At 49.3% G+C, this 19,952-nt stretch overlaps 3 protein-coding genes across 13 annotated transcripts in view; 1 reads left to right on the forward strand and 2 right to left on the reverse strand.

The window, feature by feature from the left end:
• SIVA1 (SIVA1 apoptosis inducing factor) overlaps positions 1-19,952 on the reverse strand; it is a 692,134-nt gene that overhangs the window by 119,702 nt on the left and 552,480 nt on the right. The gene's annotated exons all lie outside the window — the stretch shown is intronic.
• The window catches only part of ADSS1 (adenylosuccinate synthase 1), a 251,931-nt gene that overhangs the window by 108,645 nt on the left and 123,334 nt on the right, over positions 1-19,952 (reverse strand). The gene's annotated exons all lie outside the window — the stretch shown is intronic.
• ATP5MJ (ATP synthase membrane subunit j) overlaps positions 1-19,952 on the forward strand; it is an 819,915-nt gene that overhangs the window by 88,181 nt on the left and 711,782 nt on the right. The gene's annotated exons all lie outside the window — the stretch shown is intronic.

Consider the following 19,952-nt stretch of genomic DNA (forward strand, 5'->3'; position numbering starts at 1 on the left):
GGCCAGTGAGCGTCCTTGTGGTCAGAGTTCCACACCCACAGAAAGCCGATCTGTCCACCCTGTAGTGGAACACCCTGTAGTGGAACCCTCAGCCCCCGAGGCCAGGGATTCAAAGCACCTTCGTGGAAGGAGCCCCAGGGGGAAGGACCCGGCCCCGTTCCCGGGGCTGGCGTTGAGAAACACGGTGAATAATGGATGTTACACGAACAGAGGGATTAGCACAGGCAGGGGAAGGGGAGGCCCATTCCTTGTTAATATTTATTAAACCCACAGCCCCATCACTCCAGAGCCTCATCCATATTAATTCCCAATTAAACATTTATATGAAGGAGATTGCTTCTCCTCCCCCTCAAAGAACCTGTTTGAAGCTGGGACTGCGAGTGGCAGTCAGGGAAGTGGGGTCTTCAGGGGGGCCTGGGACTGGGGGCTGGAAGAATCCCTGGACTTGCCCCTGAGGTCCCCCCACTGCATCCCATGGTCCCAGCTATAGCCTGGCCTGCAGCTGCTGTCCATGCCCAAGTCCCACAGAAGGCCCTCCACTGACCAGTTCCAGCACCTCCAAAGTCCCTGAGGTCAAGGCCCTGTCTCCAGCTGCAAAGTCAATGCCTGAACTCTGTCGGCCATGCACACCTCGGTAAGATTGAGTGGGCAGGGGGTGGCTAAGTGCTGGCAGGAGGGGTCCAGAGTGCCGATGTTGTCTGGGGTGGGCCTCAGGCCCAGCAGATGATGCCTTCCAGCAGGCTTGGTGCCACTTTCAGGGGACAGCCCAGCGGGGTCCCCAGGCTCCCTCCAGCCCACTCTCCACCCTGTGGCCGGGGGCATCTTTCTTTTGTTGACTTTGCTGTGGACGTGGAGGGTGATTACCGGTGGTCTTTGGTGCTAGGGTTGCATCAGCCTTGTCCTGAGAGTGCGCCTCCTCCCTGCGCCCTGCCTAGCCTCCCTGCTTCTTTGTCAGTTTCCTCTTTAGTCCATCTGCGGCCGATGTGACTTTGTCTCCGTATAATGAGCCACTTTCCCCTACGCTGGGTTCTCCTTGATCTGTGGGAGTCGCCTTTTACCTAAGTGAGTTCCCACACGTCCCTGAATCTGTTCAGGGTGGGCTTGTTCCGTCACCGGCAGCGTGCTGGCTTTTATTTTTATCTTTCATTTCCACGGCTTCATAGTTTGTCTTCATCCTGGTGGAGTGAGCCCTTTCTCTTGGCTTTTCAATTAGCTTCCCATTCAAGGACGCTCATTCTTCCATAGCGTGCTGGAATAGGGCTGTGGTTGGGTGTCTTTAAAATGCCTGCTGGAACATTGCTTTGCATTGCACTAATCTAGAAGCTAATTTGGTGATGTCGTGGGCTGTGCTGCTGGTCACTCCCGAGCTGACCATGGTGCCTTCTCCTTTCAGTGGCTTGGCTGGGTCCTTTCACCGAGTTCCAGAATTTTCTCAGCAAAAGGCCAGCCTGTTCCTTGGTAATTTAATTCCTAGCCACTTAATTGCTTCAGTTGCTGAATGGTATCTTATTTTCTGGCTGATTATTGCTGCCATAGAGTCACATTATTGATTTTTGTAGGTTTATCTTGTAAGTGTTCGTCCTAGTAGTTTGTCGATTCGGTGACATTTTCTACATAGATGGCCACGTTATCCACCAGTCGTGACAGTTTTATCTCTTCCTTTCCAGTCCTTACGCCTCTTCATTTCTTAATTTTTTTTGTTTGTTTGTTTGCAATGTTTCCCGGAACTTTCGAGATTATGTTAAACTGAGTGGTGATAAGGGACGCCCTTGATTTCTGGTCTGGAAGAGATTGTGTCTTAGATTTTTCTGTGAAGTCTGATGTTTCCTGGGGGTTTCTGGAAAGTAGGTTTTATCAGGTTAAAGATGTTCTCTTTTATTTGTAGCCTTCTGAGAGTTTTTAGAAATTATAAATAGGTGTTGAACTTTGTACAGGTCTTCTGTGTCTATTGAGATAATTCATGTGGTTTTTTTGTCCTTTAGTCCTTTTAGCAGACTGGTGAGTCACCTGAGGGATTGATCTAATGTGAGCTGTTCTTGCTTCTCTTGGACAGACCCTGCTGGACTGCAGAGTATTATTTTTTAACTATTTTGTTGAATGCCATTGATTATAAGGTGCATTGTTGTTTTATGTACCTCTAAGAAAGAAAAAATGCTGCCTATAAAATTATGACACAGTGTTTTATCACATAGAAGCTCTACTTTGCATGCATCGGAGAGCTCTTAGACTTATTTACTCGTAGGATTTTATCATAGCTCAAGCTCTTATACATCCATAAAAAGGGAAAAAAAGCAAGATCACAGAATGAAGGTGGCCCCAAAATGCCCCACTCCCAGAGCTGGGCTCCCCTGAATCGCATTTGGGCTCAGCATCCCTGATGCCCTCGTTTCTCTGTGTGGAGCCTTGGAGGCAGAGTGCGTGGGGTGGTGACGCACGTCTCAGATGACGGGTGGGACCAGTTCCTCAGGTTTTGCTGCCAGACCGTGGGGGCTGCTCTGTCCTGAGAAGAGGCACCACCATCACCTTGGGAAGTTTGACACTGGTACTTCCTGGATCTCAGCAGGACCCATGGGGGCTCTCACACGGTGGGTGGCACTCGTTCTTCATGTTTTGTTGCCAGGCTGCGTGGGTCCTCCAGGCCCCTGGAGACACGAGGATCTGCACCCATGCAGGCGACATGGCTGCCTTCTAGCCACCAAGGGTGGGGTCACCACTGCGCCGACACAGACGGCCCATCCCCACCCCAGCTACTGTGCTCTGCAGAAATCACCCGCAGGTCACACAGACAGAACTGCCCCTACTGCAGATGCCGGTTGCAAGATAGGGGGTCCCAGGCTCACACTTCTGACCAACTGGCTACAAATCCAGGGGTTCCCGTGATCCCCCCCTCAGGCTTGACAGTTTCCGGGACTCTCAGAATCAGGAGAGAGTTACAGTCACGAGGACTGCTTTCTTACAAAGGGCACACTCGGCTCAGAGAGGCAGGGCCTGCTCTCCGTCTCTCCTGGAGAGGGGATTTCTAAAGGGGAGATGGGCCTGCCTTGGTGCTGGGGCTCCGCTGGCAAGGGTGTCCAGGCTGACTCCTTGGCCTGGCTTTCAAGGCCTGTCATGGGCGGAACGTGTGGGTCCCCCCAGTTCTGGGTTGAAGCCCTCACCTCCATGTGACGGTGTTTGAGATGGGGTCTTTGGGAGGCAGTTAGGGTCGGATCCTGAGGCTGGGGCCCATGATGGGATGAGGGCCCTTACAGGAAGAGGAAGAGTGACATCAGCCACGCCCCCAGCCTGTGCCCAGAAAAGGCCACGTGAGGACACAGCCAGGGACAGTGTCTGCAGCCCGGGAAGCTGCCCTCTCCAGGAGCTGAGCCGCTGGAGCCTTGATCCTGGACTTCCGGCCTCCGGAACTGTAAGGAATAGTCTGTTGCTGCAGCTGCCTGTCTGCGGGTTCTGTGGGGGCAGCCCACGCTGTCTGAGACAGGCCCCCTCCCAGTCCTGGCACCCTCCCCACCCCCAGCATGCGGGCCGGGCCTCAGCTGGATGACTGGGTGGAGGGAGGGAGGGAGGGAGGGAGCAATGGAGGGAGGGAAGAAGGAAGGGAGGAGTGGAGGAAGAGAGGGAGGGGAGGAGGGAGGGGTGGAGAGAGGGGTGGAAGGACGGATGCTTGGATAGAGGAGGGAGGGGAGGAGGGAAGAATGGAAGGACAGATGCATGGATGGATAGAGGAGGGAGAGGAGGAGGAAGCTTGGGAGGAGGGAGGGGTGGAGAGGGGTGGAAGGACAGATGCATGGATGGGAGGGAGGAGGGGAGGGAAGGGAGGAGGGATAGGAGGAGGGAGGGAAGGAGGGAGGGGAGGAGGGAGGAATGGAAGGACAGATGCATGGATGGGAGGGAGGAGGGAAGGGATGAGGGAAGGGAGGAGGGAGGGGAGGAGGGAGGGGAGGAGGGAGGAATGGAAGGACAGATGCATGGATGGATAGGGAAGGAGGGGAGGAGGGAAGAATGGAAGGACAGATGCATGGGTGGATGGAGGAGGGAGTGGAGGAGGGAGCTTGGGAGGGTGCAGGGGCACCTCTCAGTGGTCTTATGGGTTCCACATCACTGGACAGGTGCTTTGCCCTTTTGTCTAGGGAATCTCTCTTACAGCCTGTGCTGTTCTCTCTGAGACTGCGGGTGAAGCACTGTCTGGGGTTGGGGCCGGGGTCTTCACAGGGCTGGCTCAGGCCATTGCTCTGACCACATCCCAGAGGAGGTAGGTCAGCCCCCCCAGGCCTCCTGGGTCCAGCAGATCTGGCCCCACTGTGGGGGCAGTCTGTCCAGAGGGGGCCCTGGGACCCTGCTCTCCTGGTCAGTGCTGGCCCCTCTCACTTCCAGGGATTTGAGGAGAACGGAGGTGGGCTGGATAGTCTGGTTAATTATTCAGTGATTTAAATGAGATAGCAAAGGGCTTTTTATAGATTTGCATATAAAAATTATGAAACCCAATATATCCTGAACATGCACAAATTAGTGGTCCGCAAAGACATGTGTGGCAGGCGATTCCATGAGCCTCAGGCCCCAGGCGCCAGGACGGGATTAAGGTCAGCTGCGGAGACAGATGGATGCGTGGCCCGTTAATGGCCCAGAGACGCTTGTGTGTAAAAATTTATCCTTTCCCACACGACCACTGTTGCTGCTCCTCTGCCGGGTGTCTTAAATGTGCTCTTGTATGTATAATATTAATTTAGTCATAAAATAAAAGGCAGTAGCTCAGAGAGAAGCCCATGTGAACCATTAAATTCAAAGTACTGTGTGAAGTATTTGCGGTCTGGCTGCCGGGTGGGGTGAGGGGAAGGGGCCCTGGAGGGGGGTCTCCATGCCCATGAGGAAGGAACGTCAAGCAAAGCCTCCATCTCCTTCCTCCAGAGCCAAGAGCACTGGCCGTGGGTGCCAGTTAGAAGCTGGCTGGGGACCCAGGTGCCCCTAGAAGCTGGCTGGAGGCTGGGTGGATGAGGACCCTGCTGTAGCGGGCATCCTTCGGGGTGGAGAGTGGAGGTGTTGTGTGTGCCCCTGTGCACCAAGAGGCTCCAGATGGATATAGCAGATCCAGGAGGCATTTCCAGGGCTTGAGAGAGCTGCTGGGAGCCCCAGCAATCCACAGACATGCCCAGGAGATGTGCTGGGAGCTGTCATCTGCTTCCCGGGGTCCCAGTGCGGCACTGCGCCTGATCTCCACCCCCAGGATGGTGAGGTGTCTGTGGTTTAAACCCCCAGCAGGTGCTACGCAGTCACGGTGCCCAAGCCAGCTCAGACAGTTGGAATGGAAGGAGGGGAGAGGGAGGAAAGGATGGAGGGATGGGTGCAAGAGCCAGGGCTGGGATGCTGGTGGAGCATGGGTGAGGATGCAGGACAGGAGATGGGACACTCGTGAGATCCTCAAACCTCAACCTCAGAGGGGATGTGGGGCCAGGATCACACAGTCCAGCCCCTCGGGGGGGATGTGGGGCAAGGATCACACAGTCCAGCCCCTCGGAGGGGATGTGGGGGCCAGGATCACACAGTCCAGCCCCTCCCAGGGGATGTGGGGCAAGGATCACATGGCCCAGCCCCTTGGAGCCCTGTCCTCTCATCAGTGGTGACCCTGGGCTTCCTGTGTGACCCTTGCAGGCTGGAAAGCCCCCTCCACTCAGGACGCATCCCCCAGCAGGGCAAGACTGAACCAATCTCCCGGCAGGCCCAGCTAGTCCTGTGGGTGAGACCTTTCCTCCCCCACCCTCTGGACACGCTTCAACTGTGGATGAAGCGGAAGCTACCCCTACCGGCTGCCACACCCTGACCCTCCCGGAGTGGGGACCTCCCTGGGGCAGCAGGTGCGTCTCCTGGCTCCGGGCTCCTTGTTCAGGCTGCTGTTGAGGGTCCATCCCCAGGGGTGAGCCAGGGCCCATCAACTGCCGGTCCATGGGATGCCTGGGCTGGCCCCGGGGCACTTCGGGGTTGATGGGATCGGAGATGCCCCTCCATGACCTTTGCCTCCTGTGTGTGCTGACCCCCAGCCCTTCCCCGCTTCAGGCACGTTGCGGGACGTGCGGAACCCATTACTGCTCCCCTGCCCGGTCCGCCTTGGGCTGTGGGCTCGCGTCCTGGGATCTGCGGTGGGTTTTGCCACAGCGTCTCTGCTGCACTCTGGCCCCGTCAGCCCCCCGTGTGGGGCCACTGCCCCCTCTACATGCAAAGCAGATCCCAGGTGCAGGCACACTTCTCTCTGGGGAGCAGAGGGCTTTTCTGCAGAGAAAACACCCCCTACGCTGTTGGCTTGAAGCCCCTGGTCCTGTTGGGCCTCTCTGTAGTGTCCTGGCCGTGGCAACTGATCTCGAGGCTCCCTCTGGGGTGGTGCTGGGCTGGGCTGCTGGGGCTGGGCCCTCTCCCATTTGGGGTCAGCAGGCCATGGGGGACCTGGGCGTTCATGTCCAACCCAGGGCCCTGCTGCAGGGAACACAGACCTTGGCGTAGGGATTGTGCTGTAGGATGCGCTTACCTCTTTCTTCTCTTTCCCCTGGGGCACAGATTTTGGGGTCAGGAGGCCAGGCCAGTGAGCGGTCAGATTGTCTGGCCTTACTGAGCCTCAGTTTCCCTCTCTGCAGCACAGGAAAGGTCATGGCTGTTGTCAGGCACGCCAGTGTGGGCTCCTCCCTGTCAGGCCCCATTGGGGCAGCTGGGCGGGGTGGGCAGGTGGTGGCTGGGAGCCCGTGCTGGTTCCTGTCCACTCACGGCAGGACCCGGGGCAGTGGCTCAGTTGAGGCTCTGGGTGGTCTGGAGAGAACAGGGCAGGTGGCAGAGCTGACCCAGGTCAGTGGGATTAGGGGGGCCTGACAGGGGTGGAGGTGAAGGCAGGGAACCCAGCCCACCTTCGGGGTCCACCGCTCACCTCAGAGAGGTCTGAGAAAGGCAGCTGGCCTGTGGGGACAGGGCTCCTGGTCAGTCCTGGTCAGGCTCAGAGCTGGCCCTTCTGGCCCCACTGGGCTCATCTGTCTCCACATCTGTCTGAGGCCCTGCTTGGAGACCTCAGGCCAGGGGGCGGCCAGGGACTTTAGGTCCCAAACAGACAGGCCCCCATGCTTCCCGCAGAGTCTGACAGGAAAGATGGCAGCGGTGAGTTTTCACCTGATGGGCAGATGGATGTCATCTGTTACTGTCATTAATCAGTGCCAGCTTCCCCAGAGCCACTAACAGGCTGCCGGGAGGGGAGGGTGAATGGGGCTGAATTTGTCAAGAACCAGGTAGAGGCCGGCAAGGGTGGGCTCTCAGCTGGGAAGCAGTGGTGGTCATGGCAGCAAGGGCTGGGCTCCTGGGAGGGCTGTGTCCACCCCGGTGGGAACCCTATGTAGCTGCGGGAGGCAGCAGGACAGTGGACTGGGGCTGGTGGCCGTGGGCTCAACTCTCTGGGGCCTGCCCTGGCAGCACGGCCGCCTCACACCATGGGGGCCTCTGCTGTTGGCACTGCAGGGCCTCAGGCCAGGGGCAGGGGCAGCCTGAAGGCCCTGGTCTGCTGCCATTTCTATGCTCGCCTGGCCCCAGCGCAATGGCGGAGGCCATCAGGATGTGACTACAAGGGGCTCTGTGTTCTCACCAGTGGCAATGTCACTCACATGGGGGCAAAAATTGGCCCTGGTGGCAGCAAAATATCTTACTCTTTTTCTGTACAAAACATAGAGGCACATATGGAAAACAAGCACATGAACAAGACCAAGAGGAGCTCTGGTGGCAGCTTGTGGTATATGCCACTGGAAACGTTATTCAGTGGTGCGATGCGGCTGGCCTCCACAGAAGTGCAGAGAATAATGCAAGAGCAGAGGCCAACATTGCGTGCTATTTGTTGTTGACAGCTCCCTCTGGAATCAATCAAGCATGACAGCTTCATTCCATTGCCCCTACCCTGGAGGGTGTAGGAGTTTCTGACCCCTGCACTCCGTGGGTGCTCCAAGGCTGGTGCCTGGGAAGTAGCTTCTCTGTTTTCCAGTGGGCATTTCCGCACCTGGAGCAGGGCTGTATGCGTGCATTGGCTGGTCCTGGTTCTCTTCCTTGGGAATTGCTGCTCCTTCCTGTTGAGGTTTCAGGAACTCAGCAAAGACCCTCTGGTGTCCCGCACCTGAGTAGGACAGAGAAGCATGAGTGCCAGGGTCTACAGGTGTCGGAGAATCACCCTCTGCTCTGCAAAGCAAGGGTAGAGGAGGGGACGGAGTTATGCACAGGTGTGTGACGGGGCCTTCCACCTGGAGGCCCGTCGGGAGGCACAGCTGGCAGGCTCTCCAGGGTTGCTGCTTTGCAAAGGTTGAGGGCAGAGAGAGAAGAAGAGCCCAGGTCCCGAGCACATGGCCTTTGAAGATATTTGTTCCATGCAACAGAGGCAGAGACCCATGCCTGCCACCTGCCTGTCTGGCGGCTCAGTCCTCTCCTGGGAGGAGTCAGGCAGGGCTGGAGGGTGGCAGGGGCCCGGCGTCCCTTGTGTGAAGAGCTGGGGACACAATGACCTTGACCATACCCTCTGCTCGCTTTTCAGCTGGGTTGGATGTCTTTTTTGTTAAAATGGACTTTTATAAGAGTTCTTTATATATTCTGGATTCAATTCTTTATTAGTCACGTGCATTGCAAGATTTTCTCCAAGTCTGTGTTTGCCTTTCACTTTGTAGTCTGTTTTTGACTTTCAGACATTTTACATTTTAATCCAGACAAATGTATCAGTATGTTCCATTATTGTTTGTTAACACTGTGACTTGTTTAGGAAATCATCCTACTCATCAATATCATAAGCGTATTCCCCCAAGCTTTCTTTGAAAAGTTTTATAGTTTTGCTTTTCACCTTTTAGTCTTTGATCCATGTGGAATTTAATGTGCATGTGGTATAAAATAGGAATTTAATTAATTAGTTAATTTATTTGAGACAGTTTCGCTTTCTTGCTGTCACCCACCCAGGGTGGAGTGCAGTGGCACAGCCTTGTCTCACTGCAACCTCCGCCTCCCAGATTCAAGTGATTCTCATGTCTCAGCCTGTCGACTATCTGGGATTACAGGCGCAAACCACCACACCTGGCAGGGATTGAATTTAATGCTTCCTGTGTGGAAAGCCAAAGCTCCCAATGCCGCTTGTTAAACAGCAGCTTTGATGCCTGCCCTGTGCCCTGTGCAGCCCTGTAGCCACTAGCCACATGGAACTATTTACATTCCATGAACTGGCAGGGCGCAGTGGCTCACACCTGTAATCTCAGCACTTTGGGAGGCCGAGGTGGGTAGATCACCTGAGGTCAGGAGTTTGAAACCAGCCTGGCCAACATGGTGAAACCCTGTCTTTACTAAAAATATAAAAACTAGCCAGGCGTGGTGGTTGACACCTGTAATCCCAGCTACTCGGGAGACTGAGGCAGGAGAATCGCTTGAAGCCGGGAGGCGGAGGTTACAGTGAGCCAAGATGGCGCCACTGCACTCAGCCTATGTGACAGAGCGAGACTCCGTCTTACACACACACACACACACACACACACATATAAATAAATAAATAAATAAATAAATAAATAAATAAATTCCATGAACTAACATTGAATAACATTTAAAATTCAGCTTCTCATGCCAGTTGTACTAGTCACATTTCAAGTGCTCAGTAGGTCACAAATAACTGACAAGTACAGAAATGAACTTGAAGGGTAGGGAAGATGTGAAAAGCACAATTAAGTTTGTTTGAATAGACACTTGGGGCAACGGCACTCAGTCAGAGGCCACACCTGCTTTCTAGGTACCCATGGGGCATTTTCAAAAGTCGGCCACATTTCAAAAGTACCAAAAAGTGGATTGTTTGGGCCATATTCTCTGATCAAACTGTGGGAAACTTGAAAATCAGTAACAAAAGGTAGTAACAAAATCCATAGTTGCCGAATGAAAAACATACGTATAAATAATTCATTTTCAAAGACAAAATAATAAAAGAAATTAGAAAATGTTTAGATTTGCATAATAACTACTTACCAAAACTTGTGGGGTTCAGCTAAAACAGTACTTACAGAGACGTTAGTCTATTTTACCATTTCGCTTTACAAAAATCTAGTTTTGGCTGGACTCGGTGGCTCACGCCGGTAATCCCAGCACTTTAAAAGGCCGAGGCCAGTGGATCATCTGAGGTCAGGAGTTCAAGACCAGCCTGGCCAACATGGTGAAACCCCATCTCCACCAAAAATACAAAAATCAGCCGGGCGCAGTGGTGCGCACCTGTAGTCCCAGCTATCAGGGAGGCTGAGGCGAGAGAATTGCTCGAACCTGGGAGGCGGAAGTTGCATGAGCCGAGATCATGCCACTGCACTGCATCCTGGGCGACAGAGTGAGACTCCATCTCAAAAAAAAGAAAAAAAAAATCTAGTTTTGGCCAGTCATTCTTAGTGATTTTTGTTCTCTGTTCCATTCATTTCTGCACATACCTTTATGGTTCCGTTTCTTCTACTTTCTTGGGTTTGTGGTACGGTTGTTTTCCTGTGTCTTGATTTGGATTCTTAACTCAAGAATTTTAACTCAAGAATCTTAACTCAAGAATTTTATTACAATTTGTGCAGATTTAGGTTACATATTTCCCTTCACTAGCATTACTTCAGCTGCATTTCCTTAGATTGTGCTGCTTCACTGTGCTTTTCTCTTCTTTCTGATCCTTATTAGTTTCTATGGTTTTCAGTTGTGAAGTGGAAAATCTTCCACTCAGATGTCAACTTGTCAATTTTTCATTGTAATACTGAAACTTTTTCATTTATATGTTTGAAGCTATGTTTGTTATTCTATGGTAATCTCTGAATCTTTACTAATGCTTTTTTACTTGAAATCTATTTTGTTTGATATGAATATAACTTCATAAACTTTAAGAAAACAAAGTATTTGCTAATTTTTTTTTGTTTTTTTTTTGAGATGGAGTCTCGCCCTGTCGCCCAGGCTGGAGTGCAGTGGCGCCATCTCGGCTCACTGCAAGCTCCACCTCCCGGGTTCATGCCATTCTCCTACCTCAGCCTCCTGAGTAGCTGGGACTACAGGCGCCCGCCACCATGCCCAGCTAATTTTTTGTATTTTTAGTAGAGACGGGGTGTCACTGTGTTAGCCAGGATAGTCTCAATCTCCTGACGTCATGATCTGCCCCTCAGCCTCCCAGTGCTGGGATTACAGGCATGAGCCACTGAGCCTGGCCAGTATTTGCTAATTTTTAAAATTTATTTTTGAAAACTAAATTTTTGTTGTTTTTATATTTTGCATCTCTTAGGAAAGTACATAGCTGGATTTGGTTTTGTCAAAGCTCTATTTTAACTTGCAAATTCAGTTTATTCATATTTATTGACACATTTGGATTCACTTCTACAATTTTATTTTGTGATTTTTATTTCTTGTGATTTTCCTTGGCTTCTTTCTCCCTCATTTTCTGTTTGCTGTGGGGTTGAGGCATTTTTTCTTCTTCCTTTTTCTTTCCAAATTCTATTTTTATTTTTAGTAGATACATGCATACTTGGCTTAAAGTCTAAATGCAATCAAAATCCATACAATCCTCTAGAATATTAAAAGGATGCTGGAATATTTTAACAGTAATTATACTATTCTGTACATGTTTTTCTGAACTGTTATTTTAGTTTTGTCTTATTTCTTGTTTTCATATCACAAAATTGGTCCCTATCATTATTTAATAATAATTAATCTCATTTGGATTTACTTACATATTTTATATTTTCCCCTCACCACTACTTTTTTTTTTTTCCTTTTTGAGGCAGAGTCTCACTCTCACCCAGGCTGAAGTGCAATGGCATGATCTTAGCTCACTTCAACCTCTGCCTCCTGGGTTCAAGCAATTCTCGTGCCTCAGCCTCTTGAGTAGATGGGATTACAGGCTCCCGCCACCATGCCTGGATAATTTTTGTATTTTCAGTTGAGACACAGTTTCACCATGTTGCCCAGGCTGGTCTTGAACTCTTGACCTCAGGTGATCCACTGGCCTTGGCCTCCCAAAGTACTGGGATTTCAGGCGTGAGCCACCATGCCCAGCACCCCACCACTACCTCTTGACTCTCACTCCTTCCTTTGGATTTAATTTGTTTCTCTCTGAAAAATATCCTTTAGGAATTCTTTCAGTGAAGGAATGTGATTGTTCAATTTTTAATTTTTGTTTGTTGAAAGTGTTTTAAAAAATATAGTTGCCACCCTGACTGACAATGTTGTTGGGTATAAAATTACAGGTTGACAGATATTTTCTCTCAGCATGGTAAAGACATTTCCTCACTCTGTTCTGGCTTCTATTATTGCTGTTAAGAAGTCAGCTGAATTATAGTTCCATTGTAGGTTATCTGCCATTATGGGCTACATTGTGCCCCACTCCCCAGTATGACATCCCAGTCCCCAGCACCTCAGAACGTAATTGTGTTTGGAAAAGGTCTATAAAAGTTGATTAGGTTAAAAAAGAGGCCACTGAGGGGGATCCTAATCCAATCTGACTGGTGTCCTTATAAGAAGAGGCAGAGACACACGGAGGAAAGGCCGTGGAAGAGCATAGTGGGAAGGTGGCTATCCACCAGGCAAGGAGAGAGGCCTCAGCACAAACCAAACCTGCCAACACCGACAACTTGAGCTTGGGCTTCCAGCCTCCAGGACTGTGAGAAACGGAATTTCTGTTGTTTAAGCCTCCCAGTGTGTGGTATTTTGTTACGGCAGGCCTAGCAAACCAATACTTCTGGTTTTTGCTGTTTACTCTTAATATATTCTCTTTGTCTTGATGTCCTGCAATTATACACTGAGATATAATTAGGTTTGTGATTAATTTTATTTATTCTGCCTAGAACTTATTAGGAATTGTGAATCTGAGAATCCCTGTCTTTCATCAATTCTGGAAACTTCTCAGCCATTGTCTCAGTGAAGAAAAGAATGACTGTGGCAAGCCTGAGACTGCTCACCGTTAGAAAAGCTACTCACAAGGATGGCCTCAGCCAAACATGGATTTTAGGAGTGTGCCTGTCATTTCCAGAAGTGAAAAGAGTGAGTGGCTCATTGTCCCTAAACTGTTTGTGCAAACAGTAAAGTTAGTTTATGCTAAACACCTGTTTTTCTTCTGGGAGCCTGGAGTTTTGGTATGTGCTAGGCAGGGGGTGCCAGTGTGACCAGCTGGAATCCCTGGGTACTGCAACTCTGATGAGCTTCCCTGGTAGATAATAACTCACCTGTGTCATCACAATTTGTTGCTGGGGTAATTAAGTACATATTATGTGACTATTATTAGGAGAGGACTTACATTAGTTCATTTTTGCATTGCTATAAAAATACCCGAGACTGGGTAATTTATAAAGAAAAGAGGTTTACTTGGCTTACGGTTCTGCAGGCTGTTTAGGAAGCATGATGCTGGCATCTGCTCAGCCTCTGGGGAGGCCTCAGGAAGCTTCCAATCATGGTGGAAGGAGAAGGGGGAATAGGTGTGTCACATGGAGAACAAGAGGAAGAGACTGAGTGGGGACTACATACTTTTAAGCAACTAGATCTCATAAGAACTCACTCATCATCCTGAGGACAGTGCCAAGGGGGATGGTGCTAAACCATTCATGGGAAATCTGCCCCCATGATCCCATCACCTCCTGCCAGGCCCCACCTCCAACACTGGGGATCACAATTTGACATGAGATTTGGGTGGGGACACAGATCTAAACCATATCAGGGCTCCTGGAAGCTTGTGCCTTGTTTCCTCCAGATTTCACCCTGTGAGACTTTTCCGTTTGCTGATTTTTCTGTGGATTCTTTTGCCATAGTAAATCTTAGCCATGAGTAAGACAATGTGCTGAGTCTTGTGAATCCTTTTAGCAAATCTCATGTTTGGGGGTGGTTCTGGGGACCCGCACACGGTCTCTCAAACATGGTCTCAGTTCTATTCTCTCCTGGAGCTCCAATTAGAGATAAGGTAGACTTCATTCTTTCCTTCTTGACGCTGTTTCATATCTTCCATCTTTTCATTTCTTTGCTCTGCCTGCAGGGTGGTTTATTCAGACCTTTACAGATAGTAATTTTCTCCACAGTTGTGTCTTAACTTCTATGAATCTATTCACTGATTTTAAAAATTCTAATGACTATAGTTTTCTTTTGAATGTTTTTATAATTTATATATTTATTCATTATTCATTCAATTATTTATGGCAGTATAGACACAAGAATTCTGATTTTAGCTATTTTAGTTCAATGTGATTATTATTTATGTTGTTGTACAGATTTCCCCGCTGATGCCATTGGGAGCTACTTTTGGCCACCCCTGTGTCCTTTTGACACATCCCTCTCATTTTTTTGATTACTTCTGTAGTTCGAGATTATGATTTTTCCCTTCTGCAGTTATTTCTCCAAGCAGCTCTGGTCCCTTTAATTAATTTTAATTACTTATTTATGTTTGAGCATGTGAAGCATTAAAATGGTTCTAAAAGTCAGAACAATAGAAAATAAAAGTACTCACAGTGTCTTTCCCCTACTTTCTACCCTGTTCCCATTCCCCCATCTTTTCCACCCCCTTGGTTTACCCAAGCCTCTGTAGCCAAACAACCTTATATGTTTCTTGTTTATTATTCTTGTATGAGTCCATTCTTGCACTGCTATAAGGAACTACCTGAGAATGGGTAATTTGTTAATGTAAAGAAAAGAGGTTTAATTGACTCAAAGTTCCGTAGGCTGTACAGGAAGCATGGCTGGGAGGCCTCAGGAAACTTACAATCATGGCAGAAGGTGAAGGAGGAGCAAGCACGTCGTCACATGACTGTAGGAGAGAGAGAACAAAGGGGGAAGAGCTACACACTTTTCAAACAATCAGATCTGGTGAGAACTCTGTGGGAGACAGCACTAGGGGGATAGCACCATTAGAAACCACCCCCATGATCCAGTCGCCTCCTACCAGACCCCACCTTCAACACTGGGCATTACAATTCAACATGAGATCTGGGTGGGGACACAGAGCCAAACCATATCACTGTGTTTCTTTTTGCACAAAAGAGTAGCTGCATGTATAATTTCCAATTTCCATTTACTTCTTACACAAAGAAAGCATTCTATAGATGCTCTTCTGCTCTTCGCTTTTATAATGTAAAAAGTTCTGGAAGTCACTCACAGAGCTGAGTTCATGGGAGTCTTTATTACTCTTTTTCAAAGCTGCATAGAACTTCATTGCGTGAATGTATTACAGTTTATCCACTACTCTCCAGTTGCCTGATATACAGGGTTTCCCCATATAGGCTGCAATGAATAACTCTGTGCTTATGCAGTTTCCGTGTGGCTCCCCAGAGGTGGGATAGCCAGGTGGAAATGTAACTACATGCCATAGTTTTGTAAGATACTCCAAATTCTGGCTGGGCATGGTGGCTCACATCTGTAATTCCAGCATTTTGGGAGGCCGAGGCCAGAGGATCACCTGAGGCCAGGAGTTTGAGACCAACTTGGCCAACATGGTGAGACCCTGTCTCAACTACAAATTAAAAAAAACTTAGCTAGGTGCAGTGGTATGTGCCTATAATCCCAGCTACTTGGGAGGCTAAGGCAGAAGAATCACTTGAACCTGGGAGGCGGAGGTTGCAGTGAGCTGAGATGGTGCCATTGCCCTCCAGCCTGGGTGACAGAGTGAGACTCTGTCTCAAAAAAAAAAAAAAAAAAGATACTCCAAACCAAATTCACCCCCTAAAGGCTTGCAGCAGTTTACACTCCCACTAGTAATGTGTAAGAGTTACTGTTTCCCACAGCCTTGCCAACAGAGTGTATTGTCATGCTTTGTAATTTCTATACGTATGAGAAGGTATCTTAGTGTAGGTTTGTAAGTGTGAAATATAATAACATAAAGCTTACCATTGTAACCATTGCAAGTGAACAGTTCAGTGGCATTAACTACATTCGTATCGCTCAGCAACCATCACCACCATCCATCTCCAGGCTAAAACTGTAAATTGTGTGTCTGTGTATGTGTGTGTGTGTGTGTGTGTGTGTGTGTGTGAATATAAAATGCACCCACTGCTCTACTGGAGCCACTGTGTTGTTTAGATCTTCTGTGTTCTATGTGGCAGCCAGGGAGGTGTGCTGCTCAGATCTCCTTTCCGGAAGAATTGGTCTCCCTGCTGGAGAGGAGCAGTTAGCTGACGGCCTGCAGCTGTAGCCCCTTCGGGGGCTGCTGTAAAGCTTGGGCAGCCTCAGGCAATGGCAGGGGCAGGTGTGGGATGAGGACCTGGCCAGTTTTGTTCACCTGGGCCTTTCATGCACAGTCTTTGCCTTGAAACTCCCCTAGGGTTGTTGAGACTTTGTCAGACATGCGTCTCAGCCCCCAGCTCTGCCTGTCCAATCCTGTGCCTTCTCCACTGTCACCTTCTGCAGGTGCTGCCCGTAATGTACCTCTGACATCCTGACTTCAGCTCCTGCCTGCTTCCTCGAGGACGTGAGCCAACCACTTCACTTATGTTTTTGCTCACTTGAGCTGCCTTGTTCCGGGAGTGATGTGCTAAATTACTAGTTTGCTGCTATGACTCCTTACCGTTTCTGTGGTTTTGCTTCATGAAGGTGGTTGCTGAATTATTTTTATTTATTATTTTTGAGACAGGGTCTCGCTCGGTCACCCAGGCTGGAGTGCAGTGGCATGATCTCGGCTCACTGCAGTCTCAACCTCCTGGACTCAAGCAATCCTCCCACCTCAGCCTCCCTAGTAGCTGGGACCACAGGCATGTACCACCATGCCCAGCTAATTTTTGTTATTGTTTTGTAGAGACTGGGTTTCGCCATGTTGCCCAGGCTGGTCTTGAACTCCTGAGGCTCAAGCAATCCTCCTGCCTCTGCCTCCCAAAGTGCTGGGATTACAGGCATGAGCCACCACACCTGGCCCTGAGCAACTTGTTGCATAATTGATCTTTGCTGTGAATTGTGTCTTTTTGCAGTAAAAAGTCCTTCTTCGTGCTGCCTAATGCTTTTTGTCTTGAATTTTACCTTGCCGGCTAGCGTGGTCCCCGTTTCTTTTCTTGCTGCATTTATACGACTCATGTGCCTTTGTTCATCCCTTCAATTCCAGCATTTTGGATCACTTTACTGTGCTTGAATACAACATGTAGTTGGATGTCACTTGTGAGCCAAAGTGATTTTTTTTTCTCGTGGTAAGTAAATCAAGTCCGTGACTTTTTGATGGTCTCAATGTTCACATCCCCCAAAAACTCCTATGTTGAAACCCAGCTCCCAGGTGATGTACTAGGATGTGGTAAGGGTTCCACATGTGGAATAGGATTAGTGCCCTGTTAAGGCCCTTATTAAGGCCTGAGGGAGCTGTTTGCCTCTTCGCCATGTGAGGACAGGTGGAAGGCACCATCTGTGTAGAAGCAGTTCTCACAGGCATCGAATCTGCTGGCACCTTGACCTTGGAGTTCTCAGCTCCAAGAACTGTGTTGTGTGTGAATTTCCCAGTTGTAGGTATTCGTTAGAGCAACGCAACAGGACCATGACAGGTTCATGTGTTCAGTGTCAGCTGTTATAATATTTTCTAATATGTGTATATTGTGACATTCACGATGTGATGTGTAAGCTCTGCTCTTTCTCTCCTGTTGTTTTTCTTAGGGGTTTTTATTTTTTATTTTTTGTTTTTGAGACAGTGTCTCGCTCTGTCGCCCAGGCTGCAGCGCAGTGGTGCGATCTTGGCTCACTGCAAGCTCCGCCTCCCGGGTTCACGCAGTTCTCCTGCCTCAGCTTCCCGAGTAGCTGTGACTACAGGCGCCCGCCACCACGCCCGGCTAATTTTTTTCTATTTTTTTGTAGAGATGGGGTTTCACCTTGTTAGCCAGGATGGTCTCTATCTCCTGACCTCGTGATCCGCCCTCCTCGGCCTCCCAAAGTGCTGGGATTACAGGCGTGAGCCACTGCGCCTGGCCAGGGGTTTGTATTTTTATTCTAAGGATTACTTATACTTTTTTAGTGCCCTTAGTTTCCTGTTTTCTCATCTAAACTTTCACTGTGGGTTTGCTAGTTTTGGGCAGTAACTGTCTCACTGATTGCCTGTGTCACTGTAAATGAGCTGATACTCTTTTCCTCTTTCCCTCTCTCTTCTACAGTGTTTCCAAGTTATGATATTCCTACCTTGTCACTGCACGCAACATTAGTATGTGAACCTTTCACCCTCTTCCCTTATAATGCTCCTTGTGCTGAAGGTTGGATGAAGTTAATATCCTAGTAGATTCTTCAAGAAGGGCTCATGGGCTGGGTGCGGTGGCTCATGCCTGTAATCCTAGCACTTTGGGAGGCTGAGGCTGGCAGACCACTTGAGGTCAGGAGTTTGAGACCAGCCAGGCCAACATGGTGAAACCCCATCTCTACTGAAAACACAAAAATTAGCCAAATTTGGTGACGCACGCCTGTAATCCCAGCTACTCGGGAGGCTGGGGCAGGAGAATTGCTTGGACCCAGGAGGCAGAAGTTGCAGTGAGCCAAGATTGTCCCATTGCACTCCTGCTGCACTCCAGTCTGGGTGTTGCGGTGAGACTCCATCTCAAAAAAAAAAAAAAGGCCGGGCGCGGTGGCTCAAGCCTGTAATCCCAGCACTTTGGGAGGCCGAGACGGGCGGATCACGAGGCCAGGAGATCGAGAGACGATCCCGGCTAACACGGTGAAACCCCGTCTCTACTAAAAAATACAAAAAAACTAGCCGGGCGAGGTGGCGGGCGCCTGTAGTCCCAGCTACTCGGGAGGCTGAGGCAGGAGAACGGCGTAAACCCGGGAGGCGGAGCTTGCAGTGAGCTGAGATCCGGCCACTGCACTCCAGCCTGGGTGACAGAGCAAGACTCCGTCTCAAAAAAAAAAAAAAAAAAAAAAAAAAAAAAAAAAAAAAAAAGAGAAGTGCTTATGGTTCAGAATTTTCTAAGTTCTTGTATTGTTAAAACTATTTTCCATAGCCTTGATATTTGAAGGGAAGCTTCACTAGATATTGATATATTTGTATATCTATGCTTATATATTTCATCCTGTTACAGGACAGGCAGTCCTGATCCAGACTGTAAGAGAGGGTTCTTGGATCTCACACAAGAAAGAATTCAGGGCAAGTCCACAGTGCAAAGTAAAAGCGAGGTTATTAAGAAAGTAAAGTGGTACAAGGACAGCTACTCCGTGGACAGAGTAGGGCGTTCCCGAAAGTAAGAGGAGGAATGCGTACACCCTGGGTACAATGCTGGTATGTATGGGAAGACGTGCTCTGCTATGAGGGTTTGTGATAAAGAATTAATCTTCTTAATTACTATGTTTTGCAAGAATCGATATTATTACCTTTAAAGCAAAATTAGGAATGCCATTGTTCTCTAGATATTGGGATATCTGAACACTCCCAAGTCTGGGTCCGTTTAGTAAACATTATTAATTTGTTCCCTTAACTGTAAACAGCTAGAGGCTTGGAATGCCTCACTTTCTGAGGATGCAGCTCGGCAAATCCCCACCTCATTTTCCAGCCCTCACTCAAGATGGAGTCGCTCTGTTTCCAACGCCGCTGACAATCCTACGAGTGGGCACAGCATTTCTGGATTAGAGGGAGACTCACTTTTTATTTACAGAATATATTGGCATTGGTTCCTTGTGACTGCTCCCCACTTGGGACAATGTGGTGACAGTGAGAGGAGCCTGCCTGTGCAACAGGGAGTTTTGCTCTACAGGAGGGAAGCCTGAAGATTATGAGTCTTAGAGCTGATGTAGGAGCTGTTATACCCATGGGAGAGTGAAGATAAACTTTATTTTCTAATGTCAACAGATCCTCTCTGAGAAGAGAAGGGAAAGGCCCCAGGTTTACAGTTCTTTGGGATGTAAAGAAATGATCCTGAGTTTCTTTTTTTTTTTTTTTTTTTTTTTTTTGAGATGGAGTCTTGCTCTGTCGCTCAGGCTGGAGTGCAGTGGTGCCATCTCGGCTCACTGCAAGCTCCGCCACCTCCCGGGTTCAGGCCATTCTCCTGCCTCAGCCTCCC

The sequence above is a fragment of the Macaca thibetana genome, chromosome 7, assembly GCF_024542745.1.
Source record: "Macaca thibetana thibetana isolate TM-01 chromosome 7, ASM2454274v1, whole genome shotgun sequence".
Classification (NCBI taxonomy): domain Eukaryota; kingdom Metazoa; phylum Chordata; class Mammalia; order Primates; family Cercopithecidae; genus Macaca; species Macaca thibetana.